This window comes from Bos javanicus, chromosome 11 (assembly GCF_032452875.1).
Source record: "Bos javanicus breed banteng chromosome 11, ARS-OSU_banteng_1.0, whole genome shotgun sequence".
Taxonomy (NCBI): Eukaryota; Metazoa; Chordata; class Mammalia; order Artiodactyla; family Bovidae; genus Bos; species Bos javanicus.
Window position 1 is genome coordinate 79,311,209 of NC_083878.1, and position 20,851 is coordinate 79,332,059.

General features: G+C 44.4%; 1 long non-coding RNA gene across 1 annotated transcript in view; it reads left to right on the plus strand.

Moving 5' to 3' along the window:
- Window positions 1-4,719, plus strand: part of LOC133257402 (uncharacterized) — a 38,088-nt gene extending 33,369 nt beyond the window's left edge. Inside the window, exons 3-5 of the long non-coding RNA XR_009739536.1 lie at window positions 63-162; window positions 2,223-2,339; window positions 4,638-4,719. This is a non-coding gene — a long non-coding RNA (uncharacterized LOC133257402). The remainder of the gene's footprint in view (window positions 1-62; window positions 163-2,222; window positions 2,340-4,637) is intronic.
- The last annotated feature ends 16,132 nt before the right edge of the window (window positions 4,720-20,851 follow it).

Here is a 20,851-nt window from a genome sequence, read left to right on the forward strand (position 1 = left end):
TTAACAACATTTAAAAATTTTTAGAAAATATCCTCATGCAAAATCTCTGTGATTTTCCCCAGACTTTATATCAATTCTTCCCTTTGCTGGTTCTTTCTGCTACTTGAAAATTCTACCCTGCTTCTAATGTCGAATGCCATGACCCTTTGCTGCAGTGCACTGGTAAGTCTGTTCTTTTTGCCTGTCTCCTCTGGTCCCCTGAACAAATCAGGTTCGGTTGTTTTGGGTAATTTATTTGCCTAGGATTGGTTTTTTATTTTGTCCATATGCTGGACTGTTGCTTCTTAAGGTTTAGTATCACTTGGAAAACTTTCAATACACAGATTCTTAGGCCCTATTCCCAGATTACTGGGATACTGGTGGGGGGCGGGTGTTGCAGTGATGGTGGTGTTGGTGGGGTGTCAGAGAATTTACATTTCTAACAAGAAACCCAGGGATGCTATTGTTGCTAGTTTAAGGACCATAATTAGGGTTGTGCTATTCTAGATGGCACTTATAAAACCAATAGGATTGTTTACCTTTAGTGTGTATATATATATATATATAGTGCATGATTGCCATTTCATTGGTGTCTTTTGGTTTCCAAATAAATAATATTTCATTATTTGAATCATTTTTGATCATTGGTTACTTCTCACGAAGTTGTTGGCTCTTTGAAGACCAACCCTTACTCAGATTTTGATCCATTGTAAAGTTAGTTCATACCATGCTCAGCAAGTATATGTTGATTGAATTAAAAGGGAAGAAAGGATTGATCAGTTGATGGAAGTTCGCAGCACGCAAGGCTCCAGGCTCACCTCTCACACCCTTATGCCACATTTCATCCAGACCCTGGAAACTGTGATCTCTCTCACTTCCTGCAGCAACTCACTGGCAGCCTTGAGACCACCCTGCCTCAGGCTGAGAAGTGAGAAATTCTGAAAGCAATCGAACACTGTAAATTTTCACAGCAGTTCGGCTGGAAACTGTTGGGCACAGATGTTTCTGTAATTTTGATATGCTGGGAACATTCTCCCGGCTCCAAGCACACAGGGCCTCAGCTTCAGTCTTCCACCTGGGTGCCTCAGTGGGCAAGTCTCAGTGCACTGAGGCTGTAATAGGAACCAGGTGGCAGCATGTGTCTGTCTTAAAAGAGCTGAACAAAATTCATGGCCCAGTACCATTCATTCCTTCCCTCTGGTCCCAGCTCCTTCCTCAGGGAGCTGGCTCTGGTGATGGCAGACCTCTCTGCTCACTCCAAAGTGAAGTGGTTCTCAGCCCCTTGTCCAAGATGGTTATGGAGTCTCACATTTGCTGCTGGGTGGAACTCTGGAGGCCTCCAGGGAATGGTTCTCAGCCCCTTGTCCAAGATGGGAATGGAGTCTCATCTTTGCTGTTGGGTGGAGCCCTAGAGGACTCCAGCTGCTCTTTGATTGGCTGTAAGAAAAGAATCAGGAAAAGGGTTTGGTGGTGTGAAAGAATATGACTCTTCCATATGATCTCTGTGTGATCAGGATCACTACCATCATTTGAAAATCCATAGAAGGATTTTGAAACTTGTGACATATTCCTTCCAAACTGGATTTGCATTTAGAGTATAGTATTGGTAAAGTATCTGCCTGCAATGTGGGAGATGCAGGTTCAATCCCTGGCTTGGGACAATTCTGTGGAGAAGGAAATGCAACTCACTCCAGTATTCTTGCCTGAGAAATCCCATGGATGGAGGAGCCTGGTAGGCTATGGTTTGTGGAGTCGCTCGGACATGACTTAGTGATTAAACCACCACCACCACCATTCCTCTTTTTAGTTAGAAATAGCTCTCATTTGGGTTTTCCAGATGACACTAGTGGTAAAGAACCTGCCTGCCAATACAGGAGATGTAAGAAATGTGGCTTCAGTTCCTGGGTCAGGAAGATCCCCTGGAGGAAGGCATGGCAACCCACTCCAGTATTCTTGCCTGGAGAATCTCATGGACATAGGAACCTGGTGGGCTACAGTCCATAGCGTCTTAAAGAGTTGGGCACAACTGAAATGACTTTGCATGCACACACACAGCTCTCATTTGCTTCAGGGTTCCTCCTGCTTCTGGAAACACAAGTAAGGCTATGAATAGCACAGGAGAAACATCTGCTACTGCTTGAAATGTACCCAGCAAAACTGACAAAAGTTCAATGAACTGGAAGCATTCTTTATGAATGTTTCTGGTTGGGATAACTTTAACCTCTGCAATACTGTAACCAAAGGTGTAAACAAGACAGCAGGTGAAGGATGTAGAACTGGAGACCTGGGAAGAGGAAGCAGACACTTCTTGGGAGGACCTCATGCAGTAGTTAGCCTCCTGCCCTAGTGACTCAGGTTAAGTAAGTATCGTTGTGCTTACAACTGTCAGTGTTGCTGGGTAACAAATGTCCTTCCATTTCTTTTCACAAGACATCTTCTTAACACAGCTGTTGAAAGACTTGTTTTTATAAACTCTCATATAACCTTTATGTCTTAATTTATCACTAATGTGTAACATTAGCTGTACTACTGTTAAACAAAAAAGTTTACCCTAGACAGTACTCACAAATCTTCTAAGAACCAAGAGGAGTATTTTCGTCCAGTTTTAGTTTTTATGTAGAACGTGTTCCATATTAAAATAGAATTTGATTTTTCTTCTTAGCTCCCATTATTCACTATGTTATTTCTTTAAAAAAGTAACTCGAACAGCTTTTTAAATCTATAACCTCCATATAGCTGGAACAAAGAAACAAAAAGATCCCAAGAAGAAATATTTGCTGTAACTAGAGTTGAGTGAGGTAACTGGTAAGATGAAATTTAAAGAAGCTTCCATAAAAAAATAACAAAATAGACACACCATTAGAAGTAGTAAGAAAGTTCAATAAGTTTGCTGTCAGATCAACTTATGTATAATTAAAGTTATTTTTCATCAGCAATAATCAACTATCAACTAAAAACACAGTAAGAAAAGAAGGTAGCCTTCATATTACCAATAAAAAGTATAAGCCATCTAGGAGTGAACTTAGTCAAAAGTACACAGATTTCTATGGGAAAAGGTTAAACATTATTGGAGTACACAGAAGATGATTTATTTACATGGAGAAACATTCCTTGTTGCTGTATGGAGTGAGTTAATCTTGTCAAGTTACTTCCTACTCGAATCAATATACATATACAATACAATTTCATTAAAATTCCAGTAAGATATTTTGATGGACTTGATAAAAATAACCTAAAAATATCTGGAAGGATTAAGATCCATGAATACCTAAGGGAGTTTAAAAAAAAACACAAAGGGAATATTTTTCTTGCCAGGTATTAAGACATATTACAAAGAGTGTTATTTGTGTAAGTTGCATGCTCTGCAGGGTTAGTGTAGGCTGATGCAGACATTTTGGAGAACAATCTGCCAGTATTTGGCTAAATTAAGCGTACTCGTACTCTATAATTCAGCACAAAATTCACACAGGTCCATAGGTGACCTGAATGGGGATGGGCACTGTAATGCTGCTATGAAAGAAGGTGTTGGAGGCAACTCAGTGTCCACTCCTTGGGGAGTGGATTGTTAAATGTAGGGTTGCATTTTATGGGGTACTATGCTGTAAGTTGGGCTTCCCCAGTGGCTCAGGGGTGAAGAATCTGCTTGCAAGGCAGGAGATGCAGGTTTGATTCCTGGGTTGGGACGATCTCCTGGAGGAGGCATGGCAACCCACTCCAGTATTGAGCCTGGTGGGCTACAGACCATAGGATTGCAAAAAGCTAGACACGACTGAAGAGACTGAGCACAACACGGGATGCTATAAGTTAAAAGCAGTGGACTGTATATGATAGACCTTAAAATAATACATCATTAAAAATCAGTAAGTAGAATGACATTACACACAAAAAAGCTTATTTTTATAGGAACAGGTAAAAACAAGTTCTGACAAACCTAGACAGTGTATTAAAAAGCAAAAATATCACTTTACCGACAAAGGGCCATAGAGTCAAAGCTATGGTTTTTCCAGTCGTCAGGTATGAATGTGAGAGTTAGACCAAAAAGAAGGCTAAGGGCTGAAGAATTGATGCCTTTGAATTGTGGTGCTGGAGAAGACTCCCGAAAGTCCCTTGGACTGCAAGGAGGTCAAATCAGTCAATCCTGAAGGAAGTCAACTGTGAATTTTCATTGGAATGACTGATGCTAAAGCTGAAGTTCCAATATTTTGGCCACCTGATTGAAGAGCCAACACAGGAACAGACCCTGATGCTGGGAGAGATTGAAGGCAAAAGGAAAGTAGGGCGGCAGAGGATGAGATGGCTAGATAACATCACCGACTCAGTGGGCATGAATCTGAACAAACTCTTGGAGACAGTGAAGTACAGGGAAGCCTGGCGTGCTGCAGTCCATGGGGTTGCAAAGAGTCAGACATGACTGAGCAAGTGAACAACAAAAACACATGAGAATGGTTAGGACTAGAGTTAATGTTAGAAAGATGAGTCAGAAACAGGCATTAAAGGGAAAATATGATAAAAGGAAAAGTGTACAGAATAATGATGATAATGTACCCTAACTGAGAGGCATGATTAATTTAAAAGTTTCAATTAAAAAAAATGAACAAGGAAAAATTTTTAAAAATCCATTTAAAATTGCAGACTTCTCTGTTTTTCTATCTTTCTAGAGGATCTCAAGAAAATATTTTGGAGCAGAACTTATTCTTTACAGAAAAGGCAGCACAATAAAAAATAACATTTGAGTGAAGACTTCATGTAAGGCTGATCTCTGTGTCTTCACCAAGTCTGTCTCTTCTAGAACTAGTGGATAAATCTTGGAGCCCCTCCCCTTATCCAGTCCCTTCTGTCCAGGGGGCAATAGCCGAGCATATAAGGGGACAGCAAAGACGTTGGGAGGTCAAGGTGGGGACATCTTTGGCCCAATCCAACTCCTGAGTACCTTATGTGGGCTTTTATTTCTCTGAAAGAACACTACTGTTAGCATAAGGATCTGGACTAGAAAGGGTGTTATCACTGCTGTGTGCTCAAGCATATCTATTTCTGACAGAAATCAATGCGGTAAGGACCCACTGGGGCTTTAGTCATGGACTAATCTGATTCACTACTTCTCACTTTACTTGGAGTTTGAAAATTGGAACAGCCCCTTTGTTTTGAATAAACATTGGACTCATAGGCAATTCTAGGCCAAGGAAATCCCAAGAAAGAGAAACTGGATATCCTGTTAATTTGGACTTAAATTTAAATGGTTAAATTGAATGTTAGGAAGAAAATGGACACTGTTTTGGTGAAGTGGGTCATACTGGTTACACAACCCGATTCTAGAACTTCAATAAACAATTTAGAGTACCCATTAGGTGCAAGGCATTATCCTAGAAAATGAGATGGTTTCATGATTACTCAGATATGACTTTCCTTGAGATCACAATGAAACAATTTTTTTTTTTCATATAACAAGGAATCAAATTCCTTGGGGTTCATTTTGATCTTATTTGCAAAGGAAGGATCAAAAGTGTATTGACCTGGAGTTTATTGACCCACAAGAAAGGTAAGCTTGACTATACATTGCACAGTTGTCGTCCAGTCACTCAGTTGTGTCCATGGATGCCAGGCACTCCAGGCCTCCCTGTCCTTCATCATCTCCCAGAGCCTGCTCAAACCCATGCCCATTGAATCGGTGATGCTATCCAACCACCTCATCTTCTACCAGCTTCTTCTCCTCCTGCCTACAATCTTTCCCAGCATTAGGGTCTTTTCCAATGAGGCAGTTCTTCACATCAGGTGGCCAAAGTATTGGAGCTTCAACTTCAGTATCAATTCTTCCAAAGAATATTCAGGATTGATTTCCTTTAGTATTGACTGGTTGGATCTCCTTGCAGTCCAAGGGACTATCAAGAGTGCACAGTGGATATCCTATAGTCAAATCAAGTACACTTTAGAAATGGTACAACCATTATACCCCAGTCTCTCATTTAATTGTGTCTACTGTGGAGCTCTCTGCTTGACGTTCTGAGATGCCTAGGAAGGGCATGTTGCTTGGCACTGCTTAGGTCCTGCTGTAGCACTGGGTCAAGGCAATTGCTGCAAAAGAATCTCTGACAGAATGATCTCAACCTTCTGGGAAAGAAAGGCTTCACCTTGTAGAGACCTCTGTGGTTCTTTTTCTCCCTGGCCTGTTTGCTCTCTCCTTGCCTGTCATAACTATATTTACGCACCACCCAACCCTTCCCATTAAAAATGACTGGGATGATGGGGCCCTAATGAATCACTCTCTAAGCATCTAAGTCACAATAATCAATTACAGCTCCCTGTCACCCGGACAATGATCTCGGTGAATCGGTGATCTTTACGTAAGCTTGTTAAGAGATCCATTAGAAGAGGGTGAGGACTCTCTCTCCCCTTTGAAATATTATTCCAACAAGAAGCCACATGCCTGTGAGGCTCTTTGCTCACAGGACTTGAGGCTTTGAGTCATGGATCAGCAGTGAGGGAATTAAGAAGACCTTTGGGATTCAACAAATTCTGCCAAAAAGAAAGCATCAGCCTACGTTGAAGGGTGTTGCCTTCCTGCACATTGTGAGGAAGGCTGCAGTGTTAGGGCTTCACTTTCTATCTCTAAAGAATCTACGCTCTTATCTCATCTTGGTCCATCACTAATTAGGGATTAGATAGAGCTGACAGAGCTGCAGCTGGCTGAGTCAGCTAGCTACAGTGCTGGTAAATTACCTAGGGCAAAGGAAGCGTGAGGATCCTGTTTAGAGATCCCAGTGGGGTTGAATACAGGAAGGAAGTTCTCTAAGACAGGGGTCCCCAACCTCTGGGATCAAATGCCTGAGGTGAAGCTGATGTAATAATAGTAGAAATAACGTGCACAATAAATGTCATGGGCTTGAATCATCCCGAAACCATCTTCCCTCCTCCGGTCCGTGGAAAAATTGTCTTCCACGAAACCAGTCCCTGGTGCTATAAAAGTTGGGGACCATTGCTCATATGTGCATGGGGTCAGGCAGCTATTTGGGGAAAGGGTAAAAGAACATGGGACTTGGATCTTGAACAGGGAGAGGTCCCCAGAGCTTCCATTAATGAAACAGTGACCTCCTGGTATATGTGTGTTCACGGTATAGGGCTGGGTTTGGCACCTCTAAGCAACATTGCCCTGGTGTGTCCCCTTCTGCTTGATCTGTTAAAAGCCTGGCATGGGTACTGCCATCTTTCTTCTACAGACTTCTGAGGGGAAAGTGAGCAGGAGATATCTATTTGCAGAAATCTGCATGCAGAGGAATCCCAGAAGAATGATCCCTGGGGCACAAGTGTCCTTGCATGTATCATGTTGATCGCTGGCATCTCCTGGTCTTCCTGGCCTGCAACTTCTGCCTTCTCCAGCTATTTATCTGGGCTCTATTCTGTCCCCTGTAACAATCCTTATGGAGGCAGGAAGAAGCAAGTGAGCCCCAGTTCCTCCCTTCCCTCTGGACCTGATCAGGATCTGCTCATGAGACCTTCTCAGGCCTGGATGCGGTTGCCAAGACAACCCCCAGGCTTCCGTGTCTGCCTATATCAGGCCCCTCTGGCTCCATCCTCGTTCCTAGTTACTGAGCTACTAAATCGCTAGTCCTGTACGTACAGCATCTCATTTAATATTTGTAACTGTCCAGTGAAAGAAAATTACTATTCCAGATTTAGAGATAAGAATATTTAGGCTCAGAAAATTTAAATAATTTCCCAATCTCACACAGTTAATACATAATACACCCGGGGTTTTGTCTTAAGTCTTTCAAACTATTTTTTTTTTTTTTTTGCTTCTAAGCAATTTGATGGTATGGACTAGGTAGTTTGTTTCTTCTTGAATTCTTGGGTTGTTCATAAGTTCCCCACCAGGGGCCTCTTTGGCTTCTATGTCCACTCCATACAGAAAGAAACTTTTAAGACAGGCCAATTGGGCCATACTGCCAGCTCACTGCAATCCTTTGAAATAAAGTGACAAATGTTAGTAGATATTCCAGACTGGGGATTTTTAAACCAACAGGATCTCTTTTAGTGATTATGCAAATTTGAGTTGTTCATTAACGTGTTTGCTCATTTTTTTTTTATTTGCAAATTTCAGAGTAAAACTTTCCATTTGCTGCCTAGTTGAAGATTATCTTACTGCAAAGCAATTGGTTAAAAAGAACTATTTATCATTTGCAACAACTTGTCTCTGTGATCAGGATTTATATTTTCTTTGGAAACTCTAGAACCAAAATAAAATGCTGAAATAAATTAGATGCTTCAGGTGAAATAAAACTCCAATCATATACTCCATTTCAAATTTTCATTCTGATAAAATCAATTCCGTTGTTTTTATAATTAGTAGATGTATTAATATCCTAAAAACTGTTTTTTAAAATATTGTTTATGTGTTAGGGTTGCATAGCTTTCATTTTTAAAAGAGAGTTCATCTATTAAAAATGTCTGAGGGACTTCCCTGGTGGTCCAGAGGTTAAGAGTTCTCCTCGCAATGCAGAGGATATGGGTTTGATCCCTGGTCAAACCCATGGAACTAAGATCTCACATGCCATGAAGCAACTAAGCCTGTGTGCAGCAACTACTGATTTCTTGCACTCTGGAGTTCAGATGCTGCAATGTGGATCCTGGGTACTGCAATTAAGACCCGACACAGCCAAATAAATAAGCAAGTAAATACTTTTAAAAAGTTTGATATATGTATAATTATGGCTGATTTGTGTTGTTGTATGGTAGAAACCGACATAACATTGAAAAGCAATTCTCCCCCAATTAAAAATTAAATTAAAAAATGTTTGAAAACCACTGCATAGACAGTCACTCATTTCCACTTACCTTCACTGAGTCCACATTTGTAGACCTCCCCACCTGCTGCCTTGTGCTCCAGTCTTCATAGTTTAGCTTTGGCCCCTGGATGTGGGGATTTCCTTGATGCCTTCCTTGCTATTTTGAAGCTTGCATGAGGTTCTCAGCTTTGCAAGCCTCAGCTTCTGCCCTTTTCTCAGGTCAGGACTCTCCTTTTCCATCCAGCCCTGAAGAAGCTGCTTCTTCTGAGGCTGTTTCCTGTGGATGGATCCTGAGCTGGGACCTCCATTTGGAGGTATGGCCTAGTCTAGCTCTCTGCTCATTACTATCAGAGGGACCATCTGGGAGGCCCAGAGGTAAGAGCCTGAAGTTTACACTGTTCTTGCCCACACGGCAAGTCTGTCTATGGGCTGAGAAGAAGGCTTCTTGGCCATGGGAACTACCACCCACTGCCCAACCATTTCAAGGACCATTTAAAACACCAAAGTTTGCACTCTTCAGATTAAGCAGTACTGGAGGAAACAGAATTCCTGAGTCCTTGCCACGCACTATGCTAGGTGGCTCCTTGTGCATTTGCTCTTGTTTGCTTCTGGCTTGAGCTAAGTGGAATAAACAAAACAAAGAACCCATTAGAGAGCACTCATGAGACTGGGTTGGAGAAGTTTCCATTTATGGGGGAAGAAGTAAAGGGAAGTATTTGCCACCAGGGCAGGGATTTATTTATTCTGCTGGCGGTTCTCAGATTACACCTAAGGGCTCCAATGCCTTTGGAGAGCCCTGAAGGATCCCATGTCCACGGGTGGGAGCACTGGCACTCTGAACGGAGCCACACAGATGATTTTTGAAAAAAGTTCAGGACGCTCTCATTTGCCAGAGGACAAACAGCATGAGAAGGCACAATCTTCGTCTTCAAGGACCTTACGAGCTGGCTGGAAAAAAGAGGCACAATATGTACAAAGTCTTTAAAGATATTAGTCATGCATGACCCAACCTTCGGGGCCCAGGAGAATGAGTGATTCCAACAGCCCCAGGGGTCTAGGCAGCCCCTGGGAACTAGGTCTAGTCTGTGCCGTGTTTGACAGGGTGCTTCTCCTTTTTGCACATTTTTCCTGTCTGGTGTGCAGTCTGCTTCCATAGTATTTTCTGCTTCTGTACTTACAAGGAGAGGAAATCTACCTGTGTTATGTAACTGGTGGTGGGCATAGGGGATAGTGTGAAGGTTTCTTATAAGGAATTGAAAAACCAGTTGGGCAATGGGGGCTTATAGCATTTAACCATTCTGTGACTCAATTTCTTCTAATAAGTCTAATAATAGTGATCACTCTTAAGGTTTTTATAAAAATAAGTAAATTAGATAATCCATATATTGCTTAACTCAGTGGGTGGCACGTAGTAGATCCTCGATATATGTAATTTCTAAGACCACTATTAATTTCTGGTTTCTCAGAACATTTACTTGTTGTGGGCTCCCATGCTCCAGTTCTGTATTCTCCCCAATCACTCTGTCTTGATTTCGGGACTTTCAAAGTCCTTTCAATTTCAACTCTTGTTGCCCTTGCATGATTTTCTTCTTGTGTCCAACAATGTTCTCAGCAGTGACCCTGACCGTCTTGGCTCCTGGTTTTGGTTGGGCCATGTCATATATGCCTGGCCATTTTATTAGCAGGCTTTCATTGGGTCTGTGCCCCCTTCTGGTCTGATCATCGAAAACTATTGGCAGGAAGAAAAAACACATAGAAGGGAGCATGGACATGGTGTCTTGGGTGGATGGGTCTTTGTGTTGTGCTGTTTACCCAGCAGAGCCCAACTCTGTACAGATATGTGCCCCATTCAAATAGCTACGCAATCACGTGTGCTCAGTTCTGAGAGGACACCCGGGGGAGGACTATACAGTCCTTGTGAGATCTCTCCACTGGGGAGTGTTTTGGGGTGAAGAAAACTAATGTGCCCAGAAGACTGCAACATATGTCAGCGTCTGAGAGCAGAATGAGGGGTCAGACTGTGGAGGTCAGTGGTGAGGAACCAGATCCTAGGAGCAGACTTTGGGAGTCATGCTGGCAAGTGCCAGGGAACATGCTAGATCTTGTGCTAAATGTTTTAGGTACGCTTGACAATGTTTCTGCGAGTACTGTCACTATTTAAATTACACATATGAAGGAACAGAAAGGCTAAGTGATCTGCCATAGGTCACACAGTGCCAGCAAAGGAGTGATCCAAACCCAGGCATGGAAGTCCCCACAGCAAGAACAAGGGCATGGAGGGAGGAAATAGTTTAAGCTCATTCTATCAGGAAAACCCCTTCAGTCTGTTTGGCTGGGGCCCAGCGTATCTGCTGGAGAGTGTTGGGGAAAAACTGGCAAGGTGTGGTGGGAAGAGACTGTGGCAGGTCCTGAGTACTGAGCTGATGGGGATTGGAAGCTGAGTCTCCTTTGAAGCCCTTGGCCTGGGCCTTGCATATTGTGGAAGTTCAGCAGAGGCTCTTTGAAGTGGAGAGTGATGAGGCTGCCAGGTGGAATGGTTGTTGGGACAGTTTCTTGGCCACCATCTTGGATACCCAAGCCTTGTTGCTTGGCCCTGCTCTGCTTCTGTCTTCAGCTCCTGCTTCATGCAGAAACCAGAGTGATCTTCCTAAAATCTAGGACTTTTCATGTCACTTTTTTCCCCAAGTCACCCAACAGCTCCATAGAGCTCTCAGAAAAGAGTTCAACTCCTTAGCATGTCACTAAATAGACTCCCAGTCTGGACTCAACCCAGGTCTTGGTCTTCTCCTCAATGTTCCGGAAGATGCCACATTGAACTGCTCACCTTTCCCTAAACAGGCTGTCTATTTTGAAGGCTCCATGTGACTGACAAGCTCTCACCCCCTGTTCTGCCTGGAATGCCATCTCTCACTAGGGAGCATTTTCTGCTCAGCCCCTTAACAGGAGTTCATTTGTTAACCTCCACAGCAACCATGTCAAGTGGACTCTCCTACTTCCTTTTTATAGATGAGTAAACTGAGATTCAGAGAGGTTCAAATGTTTGTCCAGCAACAAAAACTAGTAGGATCAGAGGCAGGATTTTCATCCAGACCTCTTGTGCTCTTCCCCACTGTCTGATGTAGTCTCTCTCCTCTATTTTTACACTGGCTGGATTCTTTCTTATTCTACATGGAGCAGAATCCGATGCCTTGTCTGTAGATTTTCCTTGATTACTCCCTCACTCCCAACCCCCTCTGTCAGACAAGTCACTCCACAGGGCTTTGTTCAATTTTATAACAGCATTTGTCACTTCTTATTGGGCTTCCCCCAGTGGCTCAGTGGTCATGCAATGACCACTACATGCAATGCAGGAGACACAGGAGACACAGGTTCAATCCCTGGGTCAGGAAGATCCCCTGGAGGAGAGCATGGCTACCCACTCTAGTATTCTTGGTGGAAAAATCTCCTGGATAGAGGAGCCTGGTGGGCTATGGTCCATGGGGTTGCAAAGAGTCGGACACGACTGTAGTGACTAAGCACACATACACATCACCTCTTACTAGAGTTAATTTTTTTAGAACTTTGTTATAGACTGAATATCTGTGTCCCTCCCCAAATTCATGGGTTGAAGCCCCAACCCTCAGTGTAACTATATTTGAGAGAAGACCTTTATGAAAGTAATTAAGTGATATCATAAGGTTGGGGCCTTGATCCAATAGAATTGGTGCCCTTATAAGAAGAGACACCAGAAAGCTCTCTTTTTCTCTGCCATATGAGAATAGAACAAGAAGGCAGCTGTCAATAAGCCAGGATGAGAGCTGTGATTAATTTGCTAAACTGACTTTTGTTGAGTAGAGCACAGGGTCCTGAATGGTGAGCCACAGTTCAAAAATCATCTACAAGGAAAATTGAAATGGAGACATTTATTCCTATGAATAAATGGCAGAAAGTAAAGAGGAACTCAAGAGGCTCTAGATGAAAGTGAAAAAGGAAAGTGAAAAAGCTGGCTTAAAACTCAACATTCAAAAAAATAAAGATCATGACATTCGGTCCCATCATTTCATGGCAAATAGATGGGGAAACAATGGAAACAATGGCAGACTTTAGTTTCTTGAGCTCCAAAATCACTGCAGATGGTGACTGCAGCCATGAAATTAAAAGACACTTGTTCCTCGGAAGAAAAGCTATGAAAAACCTAGACAGCATATTAAAAAGCAGAGACATTACATTGCCAACAAAGATCCATCTAGTCAAAACTATGGTTTTTCCAGTAGTCATGTACGGATGTGAGAGAGTTGGACCATAAAGAAAGCTGAACATCAAACAACTGATGTTTTTGAACTATGGTGTTGGAGAAGACTCTTGAGAGTTCCTTGGGCTGCAAGGAGATCCAACCAGTCTATCTTAAAGGAAATCAGTCCTGAATATTCATTGGAAGGACTGATGTTGAAGCTGAAACTCCAATACTTTGGCCACCTGGTGAGAAGAACTGATTCATCTTAAAAGACCCTGATGCTAGGAAAGATTGAAGGTGTGAGGAGAAGGGGATGACAGAGGATAAGATGGTTGCATGGCATCACTGACTCAATGGACAAGAGTTTGAGCAGGCCCCAGGAGTTGGTGATGGACAGGGAAGCCTGGCATTCTGCAGTCCATGGGGGTCACAAAGAGTTGGACATGACTGAGCAACTGAACTGAGCTGACTCCTTTTTGTCCTGGAGGATACACCCAAGCATGCTTTATGGGGCCACATGGGGAGGTCAAGGCAGAGTGTAGAGATAGAGAGGGGCAGGATGGATTTGAGCATTTGTCTTTATTAGAGTCTGTGGGGTATAGTGCTTTGGGATTCTTGGGCTAGGGCTGGATTGGTCAATTCAAACCCAAATCAGGGTTTTGGTAAGTCTCGTGGCTCAGACGGTAAAGAATCTGCCTGCAGTACAGAAGACCTGGGTTTGATCTCTGGGTTGAGAAGATTCCCTGGAGAAGGGAATGGCTACCCACTCCAGTATTCTTGCCTGAAGAATCCCATGGACAGCGGAGCCTGGGGGGTTACAGTCCATGGGACTGCAAAGAGCCAGACATGACTGAAGGACTAACACTTTCCTGGGGGTGCATCATACGAGCAGGAATTGGGAGGCAGGGTTGACTGTAACTCACACGGTTGCTGGGAAAGTCCTATTGGAAACTTATATTTGCTGGTGACTCTGTGGCTGCTACTCAGGGTATGTACCTACATGAGGGTGGTAGCATCAATCTGCTGCTGCTGCTAAGTCGCTTCAGTCGTGTCCGACTCTGTGCAATCCCATAGACGGCGCCCAACAGGCTCCACCGTCCCTGGGATTCTCCAGGCAAGAACATTGGAGTGGGTTGCCATTTCCTTCTCCAATGCAGGAAAGTGAAAAGTGAAAGTGAAGTTGCTCAGTCATGTTCGACTCTTAGCAACCCCATGGACTGCAGCCTACCAGGCTCCTCCACCAATGGGATTTTCCAGGCAAGAGTAATGGAGTGGGGTGCCATTGCCTTCTCCGAGCATCAATCTAAGATTCCCTAGATCTGCTGGGCCAAGCAAAACGGATTCTGAGGCAGGAATTCCATGAAGCAGCTTAGCTCAACTCTCCACAAAAGCCCATATCAAAAGGTTCCCTGGGTGGGATCTTGACCTGAGACATCCAGCCTCCAGAACTGTGGGGAAATTCATTTCTGTTGTTCCAACCATCTAGGGTATGGTCTTTTGTTAGGGCAGCTCAAGTCAACTAATAATAGAAGCTCTTTCTTCTCTGATTGGGTGGGTCTCCCTTCTGGAAAGAGAGCTGTTTGGCAGGGACTCTCTCCGTCAGTGGCCCTGTGTTCCCAGCATCTGGCTTGGTGCTTTTTGATCCAAACTGTGGCATGCAGGAGGCTCCGAGAAGGTGGTGGAATCTTGCTTCATTGTACCTGGCTACCTTGGTCCTCAGGATCCCACAGTTACAGGAGGCTCAGAGCCCTTCCTCCTCCAGGTTATTCACTTGTGTTTGGGAGATGCTCCGGGCGGGGTGTCTCCTGTGTGAAGCCGCCCCCCTTTTCCCTGCCTCCCAGCTGTTGCTGATTTACCAGGTTCTCAAAGAGGGCTTGGCGGTCTGCTGTCTCCTCTGGCCCTCATAAAGCAGCTCTCTCCTCTTCGCCCCGTGCCAGCAGCCGCCCTGTCAATGGCCTGGGAAAAATTTATGACAAGGATTCATCAGATTAGGAGGGAGGGAACCGGGGACTCCATCACATGCAGAATGCAGTCGGACAGCATCGTGGGCCCCTCTGCTTGCTGAGCAAACCCACGTGATCATTTGGAAACTGTTTGATTTGACAGGAAGTAACTTTAAAAACGTTCTGGGGCTGAAGAGCAATGTAACTCTTTCTGGGCCCTGCTCGAGCTACCTCCTGCCAGCTTCTGGGACCTCCCAGTGGTCTGCCCACTGCAGTTTGCTCTTTACCCAGATCCTAAGGTAGCCCCCAGCTTGAGCCCAGCCTCCATTTACTCTTCCAAGAATGGAACATTCTCCCAAAGCCCTAAAAGCAAAGCCAGCTCACCTGCCCATTGCTTGTAGAGCATCTGAAAGCTGGTGGGAGTAGGGGCTCGGCTCACGACTGTCTCCTTTGTTCCATAGACTTTGTTCCATAGAAAGTTTTTCAAAACTTAAAAAAACATTTTACCTAACCTCTTATTTTTGCACCCACTGGTCTTACTCCTGCCATTTGGGGCAGCAACTAAAATAACAAAAGATCTGCTCTGTCTTTTACAAAGTTTTTCACACACACACACAAATCTCTATTGCCAGGTCTCATACACCAAGAATTTACCAGGAGGCTGTTCTTCTGGGCAGCAGAGGAGAGATGAGGACAGGGCACCCGCGGGTGATTTTGCAGCTGTGAACCTAGCAGCTCCAGGAAGCTCCATGTGCACAGACCACCCACCATCACCTGTACAGCCACAGGGGGGCTGTCCTGCATGGACACTTGAGACCCTCACTAGGATCTTCCAGGTCCTCTTTGCCCAGCTGCCCCGCTTGACTCTTCTTCAACCATTCCCTCGTAAGTATGACTTTGAGTTTATCTGCCATCTGGCTCTTCATCCGCTGAATATTTTCTTACATTCTCATCTCTCTGATGAGAATGGGTCTCTCCAGGGTCTCTCTGCCATTGTGGGGCCTCCAGGTTCAGCCCGGCCACAGCAGAGTGATCTAGGACTATCCTCTCTGATTTAGACTCTGAACTCCCCCAGTTCATACATCCCTCAGAAAGAGTCATTTGCTATGGTTTGGTTTCAGCAAGTGATTTCTAGAAGTCAGGAGATCGTTTGACATGGATTAAAGAAAGATGTCTATTCTTCAGTCACACCTAGCATCATAGGTGCCATTTAGGACTATAATAGTCTATTATGTATTTGTCTCTCTTACTAGCTTCTTTACAGGAAGGGCTAAATTTCATTTTTATGCATCTTTAGAGACAGCAGAATGCAGGGCCCAGGCTGCTGTTTGGTTGAATGGAACAAACAGACGACAGCTGATGTTCAGGCCTCAGGCTAGCTGTCCTGACGGAGAAAACCTGGCTTCTGCTCTCGCAGAGCTTTGATTTAGTCAGTGACTGACAAAGTGGTGACTTTTGAGGTATTGCCTCTGGGCCAGGCAGTGCTCTGGGTGGTGCTCAGCATCTCACGGCTTTGCTGTGCGCCAGCGGAAGGCTTTGGCCTTCTCAGCAGCACGAGTGCCCTTTCTGATCTCAGCAATGGCACACGACCAAGGACGGTGAACTTGGAGCTGTTTCTGGCAAGTCTAGGTCTTTAGGGGTCATTTGAGGCATTAAGAGGGAGAGGCTTTTCAGGACTCAAGCTTTTGATGGAGCACCAGTATCCTAGGGATACCATTATGAGATCTGAGAGGTGGTAGAGGTCTGGGTTCCTTGGAGCAGGGCATGGAAACCCACTCCAGTATTCTTGCCCAGGAAATCCATGGACAGAGGAACCTGGCGGGTTGCAGTCCATAGGGTTGCACCGAGTCGGACACTGAAGCAGCTTAACACGAAGAGGTCTGGGTGGGGGGCCGGATGAAAGTGTGACTGGTCTCTCCTGGAGGCCAGAAAGCCTGGCGCAAGTCACCTGCAGGAAGTTTTTTTTTTTGTGGGAGCCTGTGTGAAAAAATTAGACAGGTGGAAAACATCAGAATTAAATAAAGAGACAGGAAAAGCAAAGGAGGGGGAGAATCGGCCGTGGAGTGAAGGAGGTGTCAGCGCTGCCTGTCAGCCTCTTTGGGGACAGTTGACCAGGTCACTGGATCCCTCTAGTGCTGTCGTGATTTCTCAGTGTCAGCTACAAGGCCACAATAGCTCTCCCTTCTCCACACCCACTAATTCCTTCCTGGTGCTCCAGAGACTAGCAGAACCAGGCCTTGATTTCAGCTCCCCTGACCCCATGCCTGGGAGTTCCCCAGAGCAACTCATGCGGCTGCATTTTTTTTGAGTTTATCTGCCATCTGGCTTTCCCTGGTGTCTATGCCATCATTTTACACAGGTATTCCTAATAAATATTAGGAATGGGCCAAAGAAAGGCCACTAGACTGGACCTTCAGACAAGAAACCAAAGCAGCTGCAATTTTTGGTTTACTTCCACACCTCTCATCCCATCTCTCTGTTTCATTCCAGAATGCCCATAACTTATCGCCATGACATTTCATAAATGTAGCTTGAGGTTGAATTGACACCAATATTTGGAAACTACCTTAATTTTATAATAAAATTTCAGTGGCTCATTCACCCTTCTCTTTCTCTCCCCACAAATAACCTAGCTGTAAAACAAATCTCTGCTATGAAGTGGTATTTATTTAATTGTGATTTGCTGTAGAGCTGTTTAAGAGTGGGTCACTAGGTTAAAATCATTGTGCTGGCCCTCCGAGCACAGGATGTCCTTGTGCGGCCTTACGTTCGGGTGTGCTTTCCCTGAAGCTGAGCTAACACAGCCGTGTTTACATTACACACATTCTCTAGTTGCTGACATTTTTTTTTCCTCCAAAAGGAAAAAGATGCAACATAAACAGATAACCTTACTTGATGCCATATGTCAGGTCAAGCTGGACCAATGGTTGATACTCTCCGCTTGTATTTATATTTTCTTCCCATTCTTTCTAATCTGCCTCATCTCCAGATCAGTACTGAAGGAGAAATCAGTCATTCCGGAGGGTCTGAATTGGTTGTAGTTTGTACTGTGATTCTCTGAAGCTGAACAAAGTCTCAGAGGTTAATGACCCAGTGGGCTTCTTATGCTCAGACCTAAGAACAGCTCTTGAGTTCCAGGATTTCTCCAAATGAATAGGAGTTTGGAAACCCACAGAGAAACTTCTCTTTCTTTCTTTCTTTTTTTAATGTGGAAATAAGGCCAGTTTACATACAGTGAAAAAAGAAGGTACTAGGGGAGTCAAGGCACACTACAACTGCCCCTTCCTCTGCCCCCCACCACCTCCAGCCTTCCACTAATAGTTTTTCCAAAGTCCTTCATCTTCTTCCCATTCAAAGCCCTCCAGGCTTTGCGTTTTCTAGGCAGACGTGAGAAATGTCGCCACATCTTCTAAGAGGAGCAGGACAAGATAGATGGGTTCTACCCCAGCGGGACACCTGGATGGCAGCCTTATCTGGAGCCAAGATGGGACCGCCTGTGCCTGCTGTTTATTTATTCTCCTCCTGTTTGGAGACTTTCCCTGATTAATTACTTTCTAGTAATCGAGGCTGCTAACTAATGTCTCATCTGATTAACCTGTACTTCTGCCCCAGGTCCCAGAGGGTGGGCTGGCCATCCCGCCTGGGGGATGAAGGAGGTCGTTGGCCAGGGGCCCCTGGGATGCCAGCTTGGTGCTCCGTTTATTTGCTCTAAGTCTTGTTTGCTATTCCTGCTGCAGTGACTGGCGACAGCTCCCCCCCGCCCCCCTGCAGTCCCATCCAATCTAATTGGATGGCTGAAACAGCAGTGAACACAAGATTTAAGAAATGTTTTCTTTGAAAACTTCTGGTCGGACAGACACTTTGAGATCATATTTCACCCTGTTTCAATTGCACACCCTTCCCTGGGACTTGCAGGAGAAATATTGTGAGTGAGTCTTTTATAGGAGAACCGCTGCCTTGTGGTCTGTGTGTGTGCGTGTGTGTGTGTGGGGGGGGTGGTGGTGATGAGTTGGAGGCGGGAGCCGGAGCTGTGCTGAGGCCGCCGGCATCTTCAGAATCTCAAGAACCCTGCCAACGTTAACACATCCGAGGAGGTATTCAGTATCAAAGTCTCTAATATTTGGCTCCATAAACACGATACCGGTTGCAAAAACAAAGCTAAGGAGCTCCTGCTGATTACTTCAATAAAAGCTGTTTAATTATGAATGTTTGGGAAATGAAGTTACCAACAGGACCAGGAGAGCCTTGGCATCCGGTGTCCCTGCTCCCAGCATCCCACTGTTACACCAGATTGTCCACTCAGCTGAAAAGCCTGACACTGAGCAGGGCACACCCTCTGCCCGGTGGGATACTGCTTACTTGCCAGCAGCACTCCATCTTTCTGCAGTGGCAAATTTAGGGGACTGATTAGTGAAAGAATGATCAGATGTTATCAGTACCATTTGCAGGCCATCCAAGGGCTACTTGGGGTGGTGGCCAAAGTTCCCAGAAGACCCACATTTGTTTCTAGGCAATTAACCGACTCCCTTTCAGCTCACCCAGAAGTCAGGCTTCCAGGACTCCGCAAAGTAGAAGAGAATTCTGAAAGGGAGCCAAGTGGGTCTCACTGTGACAACACATTTTGGAGCCCCCAAATGAGTTTTTCTTAATAACATTTTTGGAAACACGATCTTCTTAATGCTTCTGGGTAATGGTCCTCTCCCTTTATGTGATTCTAGCCAGTTATTTTATGTCAAATGGAATAGATAGAAGTATCCATGTAAAAGTTTAAAACAAAAGTTAGAGATGAATCTGTGTATGGGAGGAAAGAAATACGGGGATTATAGGGAAATATCGTCAAGGAGTGAACTCTTCCTCAAAAGTGACTTTTCCCCATATATTGATAATTATTTCTCAAAGAAATAGCTTTTTATATTTTAAACGCTTTTGGTAGAAATCTTTCAGATGTGTGTGTTCTTATTCACCAGCAGATATTTAATACACATTGACCATGCCTGATTAGTCCTGATGATTCCATGCTATAATACGTAAGAGAAGATTCATTGGAAAAGATCCTGATGCTGGGAAAGGTTGAGGGCAGGAAGAGAAGGGGGCGAGAGAGGATGAGATGGTTGGATGGCATCACTGACTCAGTGGACATGAGTTTGAGCCAACTCAGGGAGATAGTGAAGGACAGGGAAGCCTAGCATGCTGCAGTCCACAGGGTTGCAGAGTCAGACATGACTTAGCAACTGAACAACAATATATGGAAACAATCAGAAACTACTGAAAAACTCCTGGCTCTTGCATCCATGCCCTAAAACATAATGACAATCATTCATTACTTAAAGGCAAGGCAGGAGCAGATATAATGCTTCGTAATATCAAGATTATCAACAGATATGAGGTACTTGAAAATAAATTAGAGAATGTAATGTGCAACACTAGCTATACCTTTTTTTTTCTGTCTTGTGTATTTTAGTTATGTTTATGAGGATGTTTCAGGGCTTTCCAGGTTGTGCTAGTCGTAAAGAATTCATCTGCCAATGAAGGAGATGTGGGTTTGATCCCTGAGTCAGGAAGATTCCCTGAAGGAGGAAATGACAACCCACTCCAGTATTCTTGCCAGGAGAATCTCATGAAAAGAGGAGCCTGGTGGATTACAGTTCAAAAAGTCGAAGAGTTGGACACAACTGAGTATCTGAGCACACGTGAAGATGTTTCGGCTGCAGCCCATAGCTACTTCCTTCTTTTATGCTATACAATTTAGGGAAGACTTGAGGACACCAGTCAGAGTGAATGATAGAGATTGTAGACTGCTACCTGATGAGATGGTTGGATGGCATCACCAACTCAATGGATGTGAGTTTGAGTAAGCTCTGGGAGTTGGTGATGGACAGGGAAGCCTGGTGTGCTGCAGTCCATGGGGTCGCAAAGAGCCGGTCACAGCTGAGTGACTG